The sequence below is a fragment of the Schistocerca cancellata genome, chromosome 3, assembly GCF_023864275.1.
Source record: "Schistocerca cancellata isolate TAMUIC-IGC-003103 chromosome 3, iqSchCanc2.1, whole genome shotgun sequence".
Lineage (NCBI taxonomy): Eukaryota > Metazoa > Arthropoda > Insecta > Orthoptera > Acrididae > Schistocerca > Schistocerca cancellata.
The window spans coordinates 425090074-425112308 of record NC_064628.1 but is presented as its reverse complement, the minus strand read 5'-3'; the positions used below and the strand labels follow the sequence as shown (position 1 = coordinate 425112308).

At 41.8% G+C, this 22235-nt stretch overlaps 1 protein-coding gene across 1 annotated transcript in view; it reads left to right on the top strand.

Annotated features, from left to right (window-relative positions):
- Positions 1 to 2467: 2467 nt before the first annotated feature.
- Positions 2468 to 22235, top strand: part of LOC126176734 (UNC93-like protein) — a 515292-nt gene continuing 495524 nt past the window's right edge. The window contains exon 1 of the mRNA XM_049923903.1: positions 2468 to 2671. The gene's annotated coding sequence lies outside the window, so the exon portion shown is untranslated. The remainder of the gene's footprint in view (positions 2672 to 22235) is intronic.

Sequence of the window (22235 nt, the reverse complement as noted above, 5' to 3'; positions counted from 1 at the left end):
AAAGTGTACAGTGTGCAGACCCGATCGCCTCTGTAATTTCTGCAGCCTATAGGCATTCGAAACCGCTTATAGTATCTAATACTTACATGTGCTGTATAATTTTTATCCGACACATTTGCCTCCATTGAAAAATGTACGGAATGATGAACCAACTGCTGAGCTACACATAAAAGGTCTTGGTCAAGCTTGTATGCGGAGATTGAGATATAAGTTATTAATTTCCGTCAGTGCGACAAAGCGTACGTACTTGTCTGCTGCTGATGAATAATAAACGTGTAAGTAGGCTGTTTAGGTTTTTATGTTGGTAAAGCCATGTAGCGTTCTGTATGAAAATCACTGGCTGTGCTGTGTGCAGTCAGTGGCTGGTTGCCATTGTTGAAATATTCGCTATTGTAGTGTTGGGCAGTAGGATGTGAACAGCGCATAACGTTGCGCAGTTGGAGGTGAGCCGCCAGCAGTGGTGGATGTGGGGAGAGAGATGGCAGAACTTTCAGAGCGGACGATCTGGACGTGTGTCCATTCAGAAATAGCAAATTTGTAATACTGGATATCATGAACTGATATATATGATGACATTTGAACATTATTAAGGTAAATACATTGTTTGTTCTCTATCAAGATCTTTCATTTGCCAACTATGCCTATCAGTAGTTAGTGCCTTCAGTAGTTAGAATCTAGCTGGCAGTATTGGCGCTCGCTGTATTGCAGTAGTTCGAGTAACGAAGATTTTTGTGAGGTAAGTGAATCATGAAAGGTATAGGTTATTGTTAGTCAGGGCCATTCTTTTGTAGGGATTATTGAAGGACTGCGTTGCGCTAAAAATATTGTGTGTCAGTTTAGTGATGACCAGAATAAGTTAAGAGGGAAATGTCTGAGCACATTCAGTTTTACTCAGCTGTTTGAAAATCAAGTAACCTAAGAGGTTTATCAGCACAGTCTTCCTTAATTTTTCTAAGGGGATGTGTGTGTGTTTTTTTTTTTGTTTTTTTGTTTTTTAAGGGATTAAGTGCCTGCCGGTTTCTGCTGCGTGTTCCCGTAGGAGCGTGCAAAAACTTCACAGGACATAGAGGATGCTCCATTGAATAATTTGAGGCAGGGAACCTGGGAACAGGAGATACTAGGAATAAAATCGCATTACTGTGTACCTTTATATTTACATTAGTTACAGTTAACTGTAAATTCCATCATTGACACAATAAACGTACCATTTGTACTGTATCTTACAAAATGTGCTGAAACTGACTGTCATCGACCTCAATGCAAGCATGACATCGGCAAACAAGGTTCTGGCGCACCCCGACAAAAATCCCGGGCGTGTTTCGAATCACATCAAAGGCAGCTACAGCTCTGGAAATTCCTTGTTTCCTTGCAGAATATAAAAAAAATGTACTAGTAAGTAAACAGCACAGTACGTTTCAACTTGTACGCATGTTCCTTGTAAATAAATTGGAAACAGTAATGCTAGACGAAGCGGTAGACAATTTTACTTCCATACCTCCTTAATTTGCTGTCTCCGACCCCAGGTTCCCCATCTCAAATTGTTCAGTGGAGCATTCTCTTTGTCCTGTTACATTTTTACATGCTCTTACGGAAACATCCTCTTACATCAGGCATCAGTTCGTTGCTATCTGAACATGTCTATATTGCTGTTGACAACGGAATTTACTTTCTTTTATTCTTTCCTACTTTAACTAGCAATATTAAGTCTCACATGCTCTTTCTGACATGTAACGCTCTAGTATCGAATATGATCATTACAGTAGTTTATGTTATGTTAATGCACAGGTAATTACATTAATTAGAATACACAAATCCTGTCAAATCGGAATATTACACTAACGTGAGGTAATGGCCTGAATACCACAAGTAGGTGATCAGTGCAAAGATTTTCAATTTGCAAAGAAATATACAGCCAGGGTAAAATGGCTAACTCTTTCACTGGATATTTTTTAGAACTGTTAAAATAATTTGTAATTTTCTCTCACAAAGAGGAATAGTGGCAGAGCATCTTAACTGGGCAGCGTAACATTCTAGAGAGCTGTGTAACCTTCGTGGTGATGGGTTACTCGACGGATGAAACAACAGCACAAAAATTCCTATGTACAATACCAGTAACCGGAAACCTCGGCAAAAATTACCTCCTCTGATGGTACAGTTATTGTATAGGACACGCATTAACATCTCTCCCAAGCAGTAACAAGGACTTGAAAAATCTATGGAATTAAAATTCCTGCGAGCCAAAACCGGACCATGGTGCTTTTCTGATTCACTAAATGTTGATTGATCACCAACCTTTACTGCTGAACGTTGAATCTTGATTTAACCGCGACTGTGCTACTGAAGTGCATCGAGAGACATACGCTCGCTCTTACCCACTTGCATAATGAGATAATGCTCCGCTCAATTGTGGAGATCCCGCTGCGACACTGCAACTGAGAGGCAGTCTGTCCGCAGTGGCAAGTGTGCACCGGCAAGTAGTGGTCGGTTATGTCCGTGCTGCTATTAACGAATAGGATGAACTAGTGACCGGGTGAATCTAAAAGCAATTCGCCTTTTAATTGTGAAGCGTGTTCATCTTCGAGTATGATAGTCCTACCGTACTCAACTTCGGGCAGACTTTGTTAACAGAGACGCAAGCATTGGAAACTCAGACGCAGTACTTCGATTTCAGGTGAGTCGAAATGTTACCTGTGAACTCGTACGAAAATAACATAGTAATTTACATATTGTAAGGTCATTTGTTTCTCTTTATCACTTGTCTGATGTTTAACGAGTCATTTGGATCACTTACGGCTGTTATAGATCATTTTGTTCGTATATTACAATGAGGTGAAGAAACTCATGGGATATTCGGGGGTATCCTAATATCGTGTCGGAGTCCTCTTCCAGGTGTAATACAGCAGCTCGACGTGTGATGGACTCAACAAATCGTTGGAAGTCCCATGATGAAATATTGACCCAGCCCACCCGTTTACGATCCATTATTGTGGAAGTGTTGCCGGTGCAGGAGTTGGTGCACGAACTGACCTCTCGAGTATGCCCCATAAATGGTCGATGGAATTCGCGTCGGGCGATCTGGGTGGCCAAATCATTCGCTCGAATTGTCCAGAATGTTATTCGAACCAATCGCAGAAAACTGTGGCCCGGTGACACAGTACATGGTCATCCATAAAAATTTCATCGTTGTTTGGGAACATGAAGTGCAGGAATGGCTGAATTTGGTAGCCTAACATAACCATTTCCTGTCAACCAGTGATCGGTTCACTTGGGTTGAGGATCGAGTCCATTCCGTGTAGAGACAGCCTACACCGTTATGGAGTCACCACCAGCTTGCATAATGTCTTGATGAAAACTTGGGTCTATGGCTTCGTGGTGTCTGTGCAACTCTCGAACCCCACCATCAGTTCTCACCAGCTGGAATCAGGACTCATCTGACCAGGCCACGGTTTTCCAGTCGTCTAGCATCCAACCGATATAGTCACGAGCCCAAGACAGACGCTGCAGGCAACGTCGTATTCTCAGCAACGTCATTCGCTTCGGTCGTCTGCTGCCATAGCCCATTAACGCCACATTTCACCTCACTATCCTAACGGATACCTCCATCGTAAGTATCACATTGATTTCAGCTGTCATTTCACGCAGTGTTGCGTATCTGTTAGCAACGACAACTCTATGCAAACACAGCTGCTTTTGGTCGTTAAGCGAAAGCTATCGACCATTGTCCTTGGTGAGAGGCTATTACTAAAATTTGGTATTCTGGTACACTATGATACTGAGTATCTCGGAATACTGAATTCCCTTACGAAACCGCATTTCCCGTGAATCTGCCTCCAACAATCATTCCACGTTCAAAGTCTGTTAACTACCGTTATTCGACCATAATAATGTCGGAAAACTTTTCACATGAATAATCTGAGAACAAATACCACCTCCAACAATGCACTACCCTTTTATACCTTATGTATGCGATACAAAAAACAAGTATAGATTTAAGTGTCAGGAAGTCTTTTCTAAAAGTATTTGTATGGAGTGTAGCCATGTACGGATGTGAAACATAGGCGATAAGTAGTTTGGTCAAGAAAAGAATAGAAGCTTTCGAAATGTGGTGCTACAGAAAAATGCTGAAGATTAGGCGGATAGATTGGGTAACTAATGGGGAGGTACTGTATAGAATCGGGAAGAAGAGGAATTTGTGGCACAATTCCACTAGAAGAAGGGATCGGTTAGTAGGATACGTTCTGCTGCATCAAGGGATCACCAATTTAGTATTGGAGGGCAGCATGGAGGGTAAAAATCATAGAGGGAGACCAAGAGGTGAATACACTAAGCAAATTCAGAAGGATGTAGGTTGCAGTAGTTACTCTGAGATGATAAACTTGCACAGGATAGAGTAGCATGGAGAGCTGAATCAAACCAGTCTCAGGACTGAAGACCACAACAACAACATATGCGATACTATAGCCATCTGTATATGTGCACATCGCTGTCCCAAGTCGTTTGTCACCTGAGTCAAAAGTAGACTATCAAGTAAGTCAGATTTGTTAGTTACTTAACAACGTAAGCCACAGACAAGATCAATGCTGTTTCATATTCCTTCAGCCGAAGTTAATGCTTTACTTCGAATTAGATGTGGACCGTTTCCTCAGTGCGTTGTTCGTTAGGCCCGTCTGTAAGAGCGAAGCACCTGCTACCGCACAGTACACGCTCCTTCGTGCACCTGTTTCTCTCCCTTCCCCTCTTGCTTTAACTCTGCGCCTACCCTTTCCCTTTGCCTCTCTCTCTCTCTCCTCACCAAGAGTGTTTTGCACATGAGTCTGAATTTTTCCTTTGATGTTCTTTTTGGCGTGCAATGGCGACTGCTTGAAAAGTCAGAGAAGTGAACACTGGAGGTTTCCTGATGAAATATTTCTCACAAGATTCTTTCACCAGCTTTCACAAATTTAGCACGGCCTCATAAATAATTTTTTAAAAGCGTGGAAGCTGGTGCTCCTGTCCGTAAGGCGTAAAAAAACATGAATGTGTAATTTAAATCTAAATAATTGCCTGTGTCTCTCCAGGTGTTACATACATTTGCATTTGCGTCATGCGTGAAACATACATTTCCGGAGTTAACCCGACGGCCGTTGCAGTCTTGATACCGAGATCAATAAAGGGCGAAAGAACCTCTTAACATCTTGGGGATTATAATAATGGCGAGTAATACTAGTCCATAACACGGAAGCGAAAATGGGGTTAGCTCAAAAGTATCCTCCTTACTTCCACTGTTAATGTTAAAATTAGTTATAGGCAACACAAGTTCCCGTAGCTTGCAACTATCCATATTTTAGTACAGGTCCAGTGACCCAAGCACAATGAGTCGGCTTGAGGTCGCCAGTAACAACAAACACACGTTGATCGGGCCTATGATACGAGGCGTCAATAAACAAGAAATGTTCGAAGCATGGTTTCGGCAAATTTGTTTTGTACAACATTCGCGGAACAGACATGGAGTAACACTGGAAGTGTTGTACAATTTACTACGCCGCTATCTGAAGCGTATCATGAGTCACCGAACTCAACAAGCATGTGTAGTTGACAATATTTTGCAGTGCAGTGTAGTTAATCCCACAGCAAAGTTGATTTATTGCTATTATTACTTTTCATAGGATGACATACAGTAACACGCAAGACTGGATGCGTATGTCACTCTTTCATATATCTAAGAACAATAGAAGTAGGCTTGGGTAACACTACATACACAGGGCTATTACAAATGATTGAAGCGATTTCATAAATTCACTGTAGCTCCATTCATTGACATATGGTCACAACACACTACAGATACGTAGAAAAACTCATAAAGTTTTGTTCGGCTGAAGCCGCACTTCAGGTTTCTGCCGTCAGAGCGCTCGAGAGCGCAGTGAGACAAAATGGCGACAGGAGCCGATAAAGCGTATGTCGTACGAAATGCACTCACATCAGTCAGTCATAACAGTGCAACGACACTTCAGGACAAGTTCAACAAAGATCCACCAACTGATAACTCCAATCGGCGATGGTATGCGCAGTTTAAAGCTTCTGGATGCCTCTGTAAGGGGAAATCAACGGGTCGGCCGGCAGTGAGCGAAGAAATGGTTGAACGCGTGCGGGCAAGTTTCACGCGTAGCCCGCGGAAAATTGGCTCATGCCACTACTGGAGACCGACAGCGCCGACTTCATCTTTCAACAGGATGGTGCTCCACCGCACTTCCATCATGATGTTCGGCATTTCTTAAACAGAAGATTGGAAAACCGATGGATCGGTCGTGGTGGAGATCAAGAGCAGCAATTCATGTCATGGCCTCCACGCTCTCCCAACTTAACCCCATGCGATTTCTTTCTGTGGGGTTATGTGAAAGATTCAGTGTTTAATCCTCCTCTACCAAGAAACGTGCCAGAACTGCGAGCTCGCATCAACGATGCTTTCGAATTCATTGATGGGGACATGCTGCTCCGAGTGTGGGAGGAACTTGATTATCGGCTTGATGTCTGCCGAATCACTAAAGGGGCACATATCGAACATTTGTGAATGCCTAAAAAACCTTTTTGAGTTTTTGTATGTGTGTGCAAAGCATTTTGAAAATATCTCAAATAATAAAGTTGTTGTAGAGCTGTGAAATCGCTTCAATCATTTGTAATAACCCAGTAGTTAAGAGGTGATGAGGTTTCCTCAATTTGAGATACTTATGAAAACTGCTCAAGTAAAATGAAACAAAATATTAAGATTTTTTATTGTCTTCTTAGGTGCGATACTAACTGCACGTTACAGAATCTGTAACTGCGTTAGCTATTATTGTGCATAGTGATATAGCTCTTGAAGTTAATTTAATATGGTTCTAACGCCACTGAGCACATTTCAAATGTACATGCTCTACTTTTGTTTTGGTATTGAAAATCATTTGAATAAAGATTTTATGTTGAAATTAATGGCGAAGTAAAGTTGGACACTGTATCCACTCCATTCTCAGGAAAATGATGTTTTTTTTTTTAATATACAAGGTATCTGTGACATTAAACAATGCGAATGAGAAAAGCGAATTTATTTCGTCGTTAATAAATCAAAGCTAAGGAACGGGATTTTGGACATAGAATGAATAAAAAAATTTCTTTTGCAGCGACGTAGCTACACTACCGCTCATTAATTTCAATACACCCAATAAATGACGTCTATCTACTTCTACATCTACATCCATACTCCTCAGGCCACCTGACAGTGTCTGTCCGAGGGTACCTTGAGTATCTATCGGTTCTCCCTTCTATTCCAGTCTCGTATCGTTCGTGGAAAGAAATATTATGGAATCAACTGCTTCCAGTTGCTGACCTGCTATATTGTCGCTAAATAATAAAGAATCTTTCTTTCTATGTATTCGCAGCACATTTTACGCTTGTCTACACTGAGATTCAATTTCCATTCCCTGCATCATGCGTCAATTCGTTACAGATCATCCTGCATTTCAGTACAATTTTTCATTGTTACAACCTCTTCATGTACTACAGCATCATCCGCAAAAAGCCTCAGTGAACTTCCGATGTTACCCACGAGGTCATTTATATATATTGTGAATAGCAACGGTCGTAAGACACTCCTCTTCGGCACACCTGAAATCACTCTTACTTCGGAAGACTTCTCTCCATCGAGAACATGACTAGCGCGAGTTGGGTTTAACACAATCGTCTTTTCCGAAACCCATGATGATTCCTAAAGAGTAGATTTCTGACTAGAACGGTCATTATACTCGAACATAATAAGTGTTCCAAAATTCTACAACTAATCGACGTTAGAGATATAGGTCTATAGTCATGCACATCTGTTCGACGTCCCTTCTTGAGAACGGGTATGACCTGTGCCCTTTTCCAATCTTTTGGCTTTTGGAGCGCTACGATCGCTGCAAGAAAGGGGGTGGGGGGTGCAAGTTCCTTCGCGTACTCTGTCTAAAATAGAATTGGTAACCCATTAGGTGCAACGGCCTTTCCTCTTTTGAGCGATTTTAATTGTTTTTATATCCCTCTGTCATCTATTGCAATAGCTACCATTCTGTCATTTTGCGACAATCTAGAGAAGGAACTACAGTACAGTCTTACTCTGGGAAACAGAGTTGGAAAAAGACATTTAGTATTTCGGCCTTTAGTCTATCCTCCTCTGTTTCAGTACCATTTTGGTCATAGAGTTTCTGGACATTTTGTTTTGATCCACCTACCGCTTTGACATAAGACCAAATTCTTACGATTTTCTGCAATGTCAGTACGTAGAACTTTACTTTCGTATTCGTTGAACGCCTCTCGCATAGCCCTCCTCACACTACACTTTGGTTCGTGTAATTTTTGTTTGTCTGCAAGGCTTTGGCTATGTTTATGTTTGCTGTGAAGTTCCCTTTGCTTCCGTAGCAGTTTTCTAACGCGGTTGTTGTACCACGGTGGCTCTTTTCCATCTCTTACGATCTTGCTTGGCACATACTCATCTAATGCATATGTACGATGGTTTTGAAATTTGTCCACTGATGCACAACACTAACTGTAATTGAGATAAAACTTTTGTGTTGAACCACCAAGTACTCTGAAATCTCCTTTTTGTCACTTTTGCTAAACAGAAAAATCTTCCTACCTCTTTTAATATTTCTATTTACGCCTGAAATTGCCGATGCTGTAACCGCTTTATGATCTCTTATTCCCTGTTCTGTGTTAACTGTTTCTAATAGTTCGGGTCTGTTTGTCACCAGTAGGTCTAATGTGTTATCGCCACGAGTCGGTTCACTGTTTAACTGATAAAGGTAGTTTTCAGATAATGCACTTAAAATTTCTTTGAATTCTTTGTTCCTGCCACTCGTTATAAACGTTTGAGTATCCCAGTGTGTAACTGATAAATTAAAATGTCCACCCAAAACTATAACATGGTCGGAAAAGCTACTCTAAATATTTTCCAAGTTTCCCTTCAGGTGTTCTGCCACAACAGCTGATGAGCCAGGGGGCCTATAGAGACATCCAATTACCATATTTGAGCCTGCTTTAACCGTGACCATCACCCAAATTATTTCAAATTTCTGATCTCCGTCAATTTCCTTCGATACTATTGCACTTGCACAGGCCTCTCTCTTCACTGACCAGCCTGTCTCTTCGGTATACATTCCAATCTGAATTTAGAATTTAATTACGGTTTACATCTGGTTTCAGCCAACTTTACGTCCTTAGTACTATGTGGGCATAGTGACCGTTTATTAACGAGAGCAGTTCTGGGACCTTTCTATAGGCGCTCCTGCAGTTTACTATTACCACATTAATATTGTCATTACCTTTAGCGACTGCTACCTCGTCGCGTCTCATGAGGTGTCTTGTCGGGACCTGGGAGGGAATTCTCTAACTTAAAAAAACCCTCTTGTGCACTCCACACGTACTCCGCTACCCTTGTAGCCGCTTCCTGCGTGTAGTGCACGCCTGACCTATTCAGGGGGATCCTACATTTCTCCACCCGATAGCGGAGGTCGAGAAATTTGCACCCCTGATCTCCGCAGAATCGTCTGAGCCTTTGGTTTAAGTCTTCCACTCGGCTCCAACCAGAGGACCGCGATCGGTTCTGAGAACGACACTACAAATAGTTAGCTCAGATTCCACCCCACGAGCGAGGCTTTCCGCCAACTACGCCAACCGCCTGTATGAACTGAACCCAGACGGCAGGAGTCATTGGTGCCGAATGAGCAACAATTTGCAGTCGGGTGCACCCAGTGCTCTCTATCGCCGCTGGCAGCGCCTCCTCCACATCTCGGATGAGACCCCCCGGCAAGCAGACAGAGTGAGCACTGGCCTTCTTCCCCGACCTTTCCACTATTTCCCTAAGGGGCTCCATCACCCACCTAACGATGGAGCTCCCAACCACTAATAAACCGCTCCCCCTGTGTGCCTGCTCGGACCATGCTGAAGGAACGGCTACATGTCCGTCCACAGGCAGAGCGGGCTATGCCATACGGCCAGCCTCCGCCTCGTGCGACGCGAACGCCGTTGAACCTGACTCTCCCCTTGGGGAGAGGGTGTCCCGACCGTGCCCGGTACCCGCGAAGATGTCTCCACAGCAGGGACAGTGGGTGAAGCATGTAACACCTGGGGTATACCATGCGACGCACCAGACTCCCCACTGCCGCTACACTCCGAGGCAGCAGCCTGAAGACGGCTGCCCGCGGCCATCAGCACGTCCGCGAACAGTGGCCATCTCCTCCTGAATCCGTACGCAAGAGCCACACATCCTATCCATCCTAAGAAATCAACAACTTACTGTAGAGAGTTATGTAATCAACTTTTAACAAGACTGCTAATTCACTAAAGGCAGCTGATAGCTGTCTTAACTGTGGTTACTAGACACTTCTTGTTGGAAACAATGAAAATAAGCACCAACTGTCTCTGGACTGTAGTCAAAACAAACACGAAATCTATAGTACACTGTTACTAGTATTTGAAAATTAAAGCCTTCTAAAAGCAAAAGCTCGATGAAAAAGAAGTGACAAGTAAGGAAAGCACGGTTAGTACTTACATTTACGTAACTTGCTGCACAGTAGATGTGAAGCAGAAGGCAGTTAGGTAAAGTTTAATACCTTGGGTATGGCTGAGGAAGCAAAGGTGTAGTACAACAGTTCTACACATGTCACGATCTTTGTTTGTGGTCATCGAGTAACAGTAGTATGAAACAAACAATGTTGTGTACACAAACGATATGTACATATCTGATATGTTTTACTTACCTATTTGCCGACGGACGCCGCATTTGGAGCGCATGTGTTGTTCCCTGCAATGATGTGATGTACGCAGCGAAGGGCAAGCATAGCAACGATACATAACATGTGGTTCCTGCACGTCAGTTCCTTCGTGGCACTGAAGTGTGCACATCGCTAGTGTCTCCACGAGAGGAGATGCCAATAGAAAAACGTGCTGCAAATTTTAGCACTTAGCCAACCAGGTTTATCTATTCTCCAAACTGCGAAACAGTGTAGTGTGCCTACAGGCGGAGTGCAATACACCCTTCACCGCCAGAAGGCAACAGGTACCAATAAGGACATACCACGACGAGGAAGATCTCGTAAAGCAGCTGAAAGTGATGATAAATATATCAGAATTGCTGTTGTTGTTGTTGTAGTGGTCTTCAGTCCTGAGACTGGTTTGATGCAGCTCTCCATGCTATTCTATCCTGTGCAAGCCTCTACATCTCCCAGTACCTACTGCAGCCTACATCCTTCTGAATCTGCTTAGTGTATTCATATCTTGGTCTCTCTCTACGATTTTTACCCTCCACGCTGCCCTTCAGTACTAAATTGGTGATCCCTTGAGGCCTCAGAACATGTCCTACCAACCGATCCCTTCTTCTAGTCAAGTTGTGCCACAAACTACTCTTCTCCCCAATTCTATTCAATACCTCCTCATTAGTTATGTGATCTACCCATTTAATCTTCAGCATTCTTCTGTAGCACCACATTTCGAAAGCTTCTATTCTCTTTTTGTCTAAACTATTTATCGTCCATGTTTCACTTCCATACATGGCTACACACCATACAAATACTTTCAGAAATGACTTCCTGACTCTTAAATCAATACTCGATGTTAACAAATTTCTCTTCATCAGAAACACTTTCCTTGCCATTGCCAGTCTACATTTTATATCCTCTCTACTTCGACCATGATCAGTTACTTTGCCCCTCAAATAGCAAAACTCCCTTATTACTTTAAGTGTCTCATTTCCTAATCTAATACCCGCAGCATCACCACACTTAATTCGAGTACATTCCATTATCCTCGTTTTGCCTTTGTTGATGTCTATCTTATACTCTCCTTTCAAGACACTGTCCATTCCGTTCAGCTGCTCTTCCAAGTCCTTTGCTGTCTCTGACAGAATTACAATGTCATCAGCGAACCTCAAAGTTTTTATTTCTTCTGCATGGATTTTAATACCTACTCCGAATTTTTCTTTTGTTTCCTTTACTGCTTGCTCAATATACAGATTGAATAGCATCGGGGAGAGGCTACAGCCCTGGCTCACTCCCTTCCCAACCACTGCTTCCCTTGCATGTACCTCGACTCTTATAACTGCCTTCTGCTTTCTGTACAAATTGTAAATTGCCTTTCGCTCCATTTATTTTACCGTTGCCACCTTCAGAATTTGAAAGAGAGTATTCCAGTCAACATTGTCAAAAGCGTTCTCTAAGTCTACAAATGCTAGAAACGTAGATTTGCCTTTCCTTAATCTTTTTTCTAAGATAAGTCATAGGGTCAGTATTGCCTCACGTGTTCCAACATTTCTACGGAATCCAAACTGATCTTCACCGAGGTCAGCTTCTGCCGGTTTTTTTCATTCGCCTGTACAGAATTCGCGTTATTATTTGCTGCTGTGACTTATTAAACTGATAGTTAGGTAATTTTCACATCTGTCATCATCAGCTTACTTTGGAATTGGAATTATTAAATTTTTCTTGAAGTCTGAGGGAATTTCGCCTGTCTCATACATCTTGCTCACCAGATGGTAGAGTTTTGTCAGGACTGGCTCTCCCAAGGCTGTCAGTAGTTCTAATGGAATGTTGTCTAGTCCCGGGGCCTTTTTTCGACTCAGATCTTCCAGTGCTCTGTCAAACTCGTCACGCAGTATCATATCTCCCATTTCATCTTCATCTACCTCCTCTTCCATTTCCATAATATTGTCCTCAAGAACATCGCCTCTGTATAGACCCTCGATATTCCTTCCACCTTTCTGCTCTCCCTTCTTTGCTTAGAACTGGGTTTCCATCTGAGCTCTTGATATACATGCAAGTGGTTCTCTTTTCTCCAAAGGTCTCTTTAATTTTTCTGTAGGAAGTATCTATCTTACCCCTAGTGAGATAAGCCTCTACATCCTTACATTTGTCCTCTAGCCATCCCTCCTTAGCCATTTTGCACTTCCTGTCGATCTCATTTTTGTGACGTTTGTATTCCTTTTTGCCTGCTTCTTTTAGTGCATTTTTATATTTTCTCCTTTCATCAATTAAATTCAATATATCTTCTGTTACCCAAGGATTTCTTCTTGCCCTCGTCTTTTTACCTACTTGATCCTCTGCTGCCTTCACTACTTCATTCCTCAAAGCTAGCCATTCTTCTTCTACTGTATTTCTTTCCCCCATTCCTGCCAAAGTTCCCTTATGCTCTCTCTGAATCTCTGTACAACCTCTGGTTTAGTCAATATCCAGGTCCCATCTCCTTAAATTCCCAACTTTTTGCAGTTTCTTCATTTTAATCTACAGTTCATAACCAATACAATGTGGTCAGAGTCCACTTCAGCCCCTGGAAATGTCTTACAATTTAAAACCTGGTTCCTAAATCTGTGTCTTACCATTATATAATCTATCTGAAACCTTTTAGTATCTCTAGGATTCTTCCATGTATACAACCTTCTTTCATGATTCTTGAACCAAGTGTTAGCTATGATTAAGTTATGCTCTCTGCAAAATTCTACCAGGCGGCTTCCTCATTCATTGCTTAGCCCCAATCCATATTCAGCTACTACGTTTACTTCTCTTCTTTTTCCTACTGTCGAATTCCAGTCATCCATGGCTATTAAATTTTCATCTCCCTTCACTACCTGAATAATTTCTTTTATCTCATCATACATTGGTAGTAAGCGAAACAGATTGAAAACAGCGCCGCACATTCGTTCAGAATTGGTAGAAACGAACACGACAACAATATCTGTTGCAACAGTAAAATGGAAACTGACTGAAGCCGACTTGAAAGGATGTGTCACAGCATGAAAATCCCTTCTAAGGTTCATAAAAGGCAGAAGAACCTTGAATGGGCTAGCAAACATCGTAATTGGACATCAGCAGAGATAAAAGTGGTGTTATTCACCGATGCATCGAAGTTAAAGATTTTTGGAAACAGAAGAAGAATATTTGTAAGGGAAAGGATTGTCCAGCAGTGTGTTCTACCTACAGTTGAACACGGTGGATGTTTTATCGTGGTTTAGGGATGTTTGCCGGAGATAGAGATGACGACATTGTTAAAGTAGGATGAATGGATCAGAAGCAGTACAACCACATACTTCTGTATCATGCAATACGAAGTATATTGTACTTAATAGGGAAAGGGTCCAACTTACAAAAGTATAATGACCCAAAACATCGGTTAGTATACTGTACGAACTACATTGCAGCAAAGGAAAATCAGAAAGTACTGAATGATATGGAATGGTCGTCCCAAAGCCCCGATTTTAATCCCTTTGAAATGGTCTGCGATGAACTGGACAGACGTATCAGGGAAGTTAATATATCCAGCAAGGAACATCTCTGTAATATTACTAAGGGTGTGTGGAAGGTTACAGATTCCAATACCTAAAATAACTGATGGACCGCATGCCTTGAGCTTGTGGGGCAGTCATTAGATCAAAAGGAGGATACTTTGACGAAAATAAAATATAATAATTGTTATTGTATTATTGAACGGAATGGACAGTGTCTTGTAAGGAGGATATAAGATGAACATCAATAAAAGCAAAACGAGGTTAATGGAATGTAGTCAAATTAAGTCGGGTGATGCTGAGGGATTTAGATTAGGAAATGAGACACTTAAAGTAGTAAAGGAGTTTTGCTATTTAGGGAGTAAAATAACCGATGATGGTCGAAGTAGAGAGGATATAAAATGTAGACTGGCAATGGCAAGGAAAGCGTTTCTCAAGAAGAGGAATTTGTTAACATCGAGTATGGATTTAAGTGTCAGGAAGTCGTTCTGAAAGTATTTGTATGGAGTGTAGCCATGTATGTAAGTGAAACATGGACGATAACTAGTTTGGACAAGAAGAGAATAGAAGCTTTCGAAATGTGGTGCTACAGAAGAATGCTGAAGATAAGGTGGGTAGATCACGTAACTAATGAGGAGGTATTGAACAGGATTAGGGAGAAGAGAAGTTTGTGGCACAACTTGACTAGAAGAAGGGATCGGTTGGTAGGACATGTTTTGAGGCATCAAGGGATCACAAATTTAGCATTGGAGGGCAGTGTGGAGAGTAAAAATCGTAGAGGGAAACCAAGAGATGAATACACTAAGCAGATTCAGAAGGATGTAGGTTGCAGTAGATACTGGGAGATGAAGAAGCTTGCACAGGATAGAGTAGCATGGAGAGCTGCATCAAACCAGTCTCAGGACTGATGACCACAACAACAACATTGTATTATACACACATCAAAAAAGTTTAGCTTCACCCCAGTTACCAGAACTCCTGAATACTCTGGATATTGTATCACAAACACAGTCCCTTTGACTGTTCAGAGCAAAGTTTACCTTTACCCCTGTTACAAGAACTCCTGAAGACTCTGGATATTGTATCACAAACACAGTCCCTTTGACTGTTCAGAGCTGTCACCAAACCCGTCCAAAGATGTAAACAGTCATGCATGAGCAGCGCCTATTAGACGCAGGGGGTCCAACAGCTGATCAGTTCCGGTCATTCCACCAGGAAGCATGTACATAGCTCGTGTTGTCTTTAGTTCAGCCAAAACTAGAAGGTCAATACCACGGTTCGAAAGCGTCCGCATTGTTATTATGTGCCAGGAATGTCTCTCAACAAGGGAAGTGTCCAGGCGTCTTGGAGTGGAACAAAGCGATGTTGTTCGGACATGGAGGAGTTACAGAGAGACAGGAATTGTCAATGACATGCCTCGTTCAAGCTGCCCAAGGGCTACTACTGCAGCGGATGGCGGCTACCTAAGGATAATGGCTCGGAGGATCCCTGGAAGCAAACCCCTCACGTTGAATAATGCTTTCCGTGCAGCCACAGGACATCATGTTACGACTCTAACTGTGAGTAATAGGCTTTATGATCCGGTACTTCTGTCTCGACGTCCATGGTGAGGTCCATCTTTGCAAACACAACACCATGCAGGGCGTTACAGATGGGCCCAACAACGTGCTGAATGGACCACTCAGGATTGGCATCACGTTCTCTTCACCAATGAACCAATGAGTGGTGCATATGCCGTAAACCAGTCCAGCTGGAGTGACCGCGCGGTTCTAGGCGCTACAGTCTGGAACCATGTGACCGCTACGGTCTCAGGTTGGAATCCTGCCTGCGGCATGGATGTGTGTGATGTCCTTAGGTTAGTTAGATTTAAGTAGTTCTAAGTCCTAGGGGACTGATGACCTCAGAAGTTAAGTCCCATAGTGCTCAGAGCCATTTGAACCTTAAACCAGATAATCGTCAGAGACGTGTTTGTTGGCAACCCAGTCAGGCTGAACGCCTCAGACACACTGCCCAGCGAGTGCATCAAGATGGAGGTTGCCTGCTGTTTTGGGGTGGCATTATGTGGGGCCGACGTACGCCGCTGGTGGTTCAAATGGCTCTAAGCACTATGGGACTTAACAGCAGAGGTCATCAGTCCCCTAGAACTTAGAACTACTTGAACCTAACTAACGTAAGGACATCACACACATCCATGCCCGAGACAGGATTCGAACCTGCGAACGTAGCGGTCGCGCGGTTCCAGACTGAAACGCCTAGTACCGCTCGGCCACTGAGGCCGGCCCTGCTGGTAGTCAAGGAAGTCGCCCTAACGGCTGTACCATACATGAATGCCATACTCCGACCGATAGTGCAACCATATCGGCAGCATATTTGCGACGCATTCATCTTCATGGACAACAATTCACGCCCCCCCTCCCCCGCCCCCCACAATTGTGCACATCTTGTGGATGACTTCCATCAGGATAACGACATCGCTCGACTAGAGTGGCTAGCATGTTCTCCAGACATTAACCCTATCGAACATGCCTGGGATAGACTGAAAAGGGCCGGCCGAAGTGGCCGTGCGGGTAAAGGCGCTGCAGTCTGGAACCGCAAGACCACTACGGTCGCAGGATCGAATCCTGCATGGATGTTTGTGATGTCCTTAGGTTAGTTAGGTTTAACTAGTTCTAAGTTCTAGGGGACTAATGACCTCAGCAAATGAGTCCCATAGTGCTCAGAGCCATTTGAACCATTTTAGACTGAAAAGGGCTGTTTATGGACGACGCAACCCACCAACGACTCTGAGAGATCTTTGTCGAATCGCCGTTGAGGAATGGGACAATCTGGACCAACAGTGCCTTGATGAACTTGTGTATAGTATGCCACGGTGAATACAGACATGCATCACTGCAAGGGGACTTGCTGCTGGGTGTTATAGGTACCTGTGTGTACAGCAGTCTGGGGCAGCACCTCTGAAGGTCTCCCTGTATTTCGGAACAACATGCAATGCGTATTTTTCATGAGCAATAAAATAGGCGTAAATGTGTTTATGTCGAACTCTATTCCAATTTTCTGTACAGATTCCGGAACTCTCTGAACCGAGGTGCTGCGAACTTCTTGATGTGTGTATGTGCGGATGTTAATATGATTATATTTTGTGAGAAATAACGTTTGATTTGGGTTGTAAATCTGAAATACCAGGGTGTATAGAAATTAGTGAGCGGTAGTGTAACTATCTTCTCTATCCGCCAGGTTAGCCGAGAGCGCTAAGCGCTGCTTCCTGGACCTGGGTAGGCGCGCCAGCCCCGAATCACATCTGCCTGGCTGATTACTGACGAAGGCCTGGATGTGGTTTTTAGGTGGTTTTCCACATTCCACTAGGTGAATACTGGACTGGTCTCCATGTCCCGCCTCAGTTACACGGCTCGCAGACATCTGAACACATTTGCACTATTCCACGGATTACACTAGACACAGACAGCTGGGTACACTAATTCCGTTCTGTAGCGTGAGGGGGGGGAGGAGGGGGGGGGGTACGTGACGACAGGTAGGGCATCCGTCCACACCTTAAACTAACCTTGCCAAATCTGACCCTAACCATGCCGACCCTCGAAACCGCGGGACAAAGGCACAAGCAACAGATGGTGAAACGTCCCCTTAGAACAATTTATACAAGACTGTGCTTAACCTGACACACAATAATTTTAGCGCAACGCAATCTGACTATCAAAAATCCCTGCAAAAGAATGGCCTGAGTAACATTAAACTATACCTTTCAGAAATCACTTACCTCACAAAAATCTTCATTACTCGAACTACTGCAATACAGCGAGCGCCACTACTGCCAGCTAAATAAAAGATTCAAACTACTGAAGGCACTAACTACTGATAGGGATAGTTGGCAAATGAAAGATATTAATAGAGAACAAACAATGTATTTACCTTAATATTCATAATTGACATCCAGTATTACAAATTATCAAAACTCCGCCATCTCTCTCCCCCCATCCACCACTGCTGGTGGCTCACCTCCAACTGTGCAACGCTGCGCGCTGTTCACATCCAGCTGCCACTGCCCAACACTACAATGGCAGACAACAATGCAAACTAGCACACAGAGCGCTACGTAACTTTGCCAATAAGAAAACATAAACAGCCTACTTACATAGCCCCCATGCTCCCCACAAAAATTTTTGTAAATTGTTTTGGCCAGTGGCCAATAACGATTTGAAAAAATTTTTCATTATTACAATAACAAAGATATCAAATGCACACACTTATTTATACAATGTTGGTCAAAAGCTAAAATTTTCTCACAGTCCATAAAGACAGTTCAGATTGTTCATCACAGTAAAATTTCAGTGTTTTACTCAAAGTCTGAGCAGTAAAAGAAAATGCACACGGAAGTAGTGGATTTCCATGGAGTCTTGCAGAAGTAGTGTTGTCCTTCCAACGGAAAAACAGTGCTGACTCTTGACATGCAGACAGGTAATGGGCCACAACAGAGCAAACCCACAGCAGAGTCATTCGGCGTTTTGAAGAAGATTGGTAGGTAGGTCATCACAGAGTAGACCCACTGTAGTCCTGGTAGAGATGGCCAGCAGCCATCTGTTGCGACTGTGCAGGTGTACAATCACCATTGAAGAGTCTTGCAGATAATATAGCAAGTCCATAACCACCACTTGTGCACTCACAAAGTTTTTTGGAAGTGTCCTTAGAACCAGCAATGCTGTTATCCAGTCCCTTGCTGAATTATTAACACACGTGCAAACACTAACAGTCCCTACTTCTCACATATTGTCCATATACTATGACCAATGGAAATGTGTGCAGTGAAATGTAACGTACAAGTTACTTAATTAGATGAACTGGTGTCAATTACAATTTTATAACATGAGAATACAAAATGAGGTACAAAATGAGGTACAAAATACATCATTAAAGAACATAACAATACAGATAACATTTGTAGTATTAGGGGCTTTACAAAAGAATCGAAATAACATATACATCAGTGTTACAGGAATTACAAGTACATACATAAAAGATCAGAATAACTTTCGAAACATCAACTTTACACATGAGCAGTAAAACAGAACAGAATAAATAATGTCTAACATCTTTACAAAGTAAATAACATATTATTAATGCCAATTATATTCGAGGATAACAGTATTCCTCATCATAGTGAATGTAGCTTAATATTAAAAGAAAAAAAATTCTATGAAACTACACAGAGACAGGAAGAAAACAAATACACAAGGGTACACAAAAACATAGTGGGATAACACAAAAGGAAAGGACAGGGTTTGTTTTACTGCAGTATTTTGCATGGAGATCTCCCTTCGTTCATCATTATTCCCAGAAGTCCTATCTAAGCCTGCTTTCTGAATTCTGTTCACATCCTCTGTCAAAAATAGTTTTTCTCCACTATACAGTGTCCTTTTTTTTGCCCAAACCATTTTCATATAGCTTCTCAATACATTTCTTCCAAGTCATCATAGTTAGTTTCTTATATAGTCTACCCTTCTTAAGCTAACTTAAATCTACTGAGCTCAGATATATATACAAAGGGACGAGGCAATGCAGCATCACATAAAACAATTAATACAAACATCAATGGCAAAAAATAGAAATGGCAAAGCAAGCAGCATAAATTACAACTAATATAAGGCACTGTGCAGGAAACAAGAAAAACTAGCTTAGAAGAGTAACACAAAGTCAAATTCAGTAACACTATGCCTGGCAAACAGCAGCAGCAAATATAAAAAATATAAAAAATATAAAACTTATATCTATACATGACAAAGCTCAAGCAGAAAAAACATTACACTAAAGACAATAAAGCAGACAAGGGAAATGTATATTCACATCTTAATGTCTATGTAATTAAAGTGGTGCACCACAACAACTTATTGTGAAAAGAAATATTAGCATGTACTTGAAAAGAATATTATGTGTCCAGTTACTGTTACTAGTCCCTCCTAATTGTTCTTTCCTTTCCAAGTGCTCCTTTTTTAAAGAATGTGGATTACAAAATTATTATTGAATAGATCTGTTGACAGAAAGTGTTCACATTAGCAAATGCATTTTATTTTATAAAAGCAATGCTGCAACACAGCTGGAAACCAGATATCAAATGAAATAAGCAATTACGCAAACCAAAGCATAAAAATATCATTCAATAGTCATGTGACATTTCATAAGTTAGTGGAAATTCTCTCAACTCTCGTAGAAAGACGCCTGTCGTAATCAGATGTGCAGATGTAAAAATATTTCTTGTCATTTCATTAGGGATTGCAGTAAATATCATAAATTACGAGCTCCACAGTATGCTTTCAACAAGGAAATGTCAGTAGCGCTGACAATGGCCTCCCCTTTCTTTTTTTTTTTCTACCTGTGCTTCTGACGAGGCACTCACACTAATGGCTTGTTCTCCAGGTGTCTGACACAGCTGTGTGCCGACGACGCACATGCAGTTGGTCACTTAACTTTCTTACGGAAATATTTACGACAGCAGATTCCGCTACAGTGACAGTCTCATATGAAAATTTCACAGGTCGAAAATTTACGTCACAAATGTGTAGAAACAAAATCCTATGAATATAACAGTGTCCAAAAAATTTTCGCCGGCATTGTGATACATTCACGCATTTACACACATTTCATAACTCTTAAAGTACGATTCTTGGTTTCCAACATCCTTTTTCACAAGTCAAGAGTCCCTAACTTCTATTCATTATTCATATACATATAAACACGTGATCACATTCCTCATATATGGTAGCATCATCTTATTGACATAAACATACCTCAACAGCATAATACACATCGTCGTCGTAAAAATAACATCATAACACCTCAGTCAAATCTCAAAAAAGTCATAGCTTTCTGCAATAATTTCAAACAATAAAAAATATTCTCTGCTCATATCAACAGTGTCATCTGCCTCAAACGTGCTTTAAAAATCATGATCTCATACCAAATACATCATTCAAAGCTCTCATAGTATCACAATGGGTCCGAAGAAATATAAACAGTTCACAAAGTACAGACAAAATACAATTTCGTAAATGTGAAGTTATCCAACGGTGTAATCACGTAAACATCTGTCACTGACGTAGTAAATAAGTTTGTCTCTCTCAGTTAAATGATCAGATAGCAATGTAATTCTGTGTTGGAGAAATATGGTACCGATGTGTAAAGTTGTATAAGCAAATACCATATTAGCTAGGGCTCCTTGTGCTTGCCACACACATGGTACACAAAGTAGGCGTGTACCCCCCTGAGGTTTATTGTAATTATACCCTCAGGTGTTACAGATTACAGCAATGGAATGAAATGTATCACGAAAAACTTTCTTTGTAATTCAAAAATCTTTAAAAATAAATGTTTTAAGTACAAAATTAATCACTCAAATACATGTCCCGTAGCGCTAAATGTGCGTCTTGCTGTAAGATAATCTCTGTGAAGTGTCGTAGTTATTGTCCTCCGAAAGCTAAGTTCTGCAGAAGTCAATGTACTTACCTTATGATACACAAAAGTGAAATGCTTTGCGTATAGATAACTTAGTTATTACGCTTATTGCCGTGATGAGGAAAGTACTGTGCTGTAACGTATTGTTGTCCTACAGAAAAGGCTGTCTCCTTGTAGCAATAGCACAAAAGTTACTACTAAAACATGTTTTACTTTACAGAAGAATTCAGAAAAACTGTGCAGGTATCAAACAGATACACCGCAAAAGGAACATTGTAAATTGTCGCTCATTAGTAGCGTCGTGATAAAATCGTGTAGCTGTCACATAAACTAACCACTGTCTCATCTGGTATCTCACTGAAAGTACCTTAAATCCAGAATCCACTCTCAAGCAAACCAAAATGTTGCATGAAAATTTCATTAGCAGTGCCGGTATATGTTCCAAGTATGTGAGCCTTATAGTCGTTACATCATCGTGCAACTAACAAGCAAGAATGCACACACACAATAACACTGTGTCGCC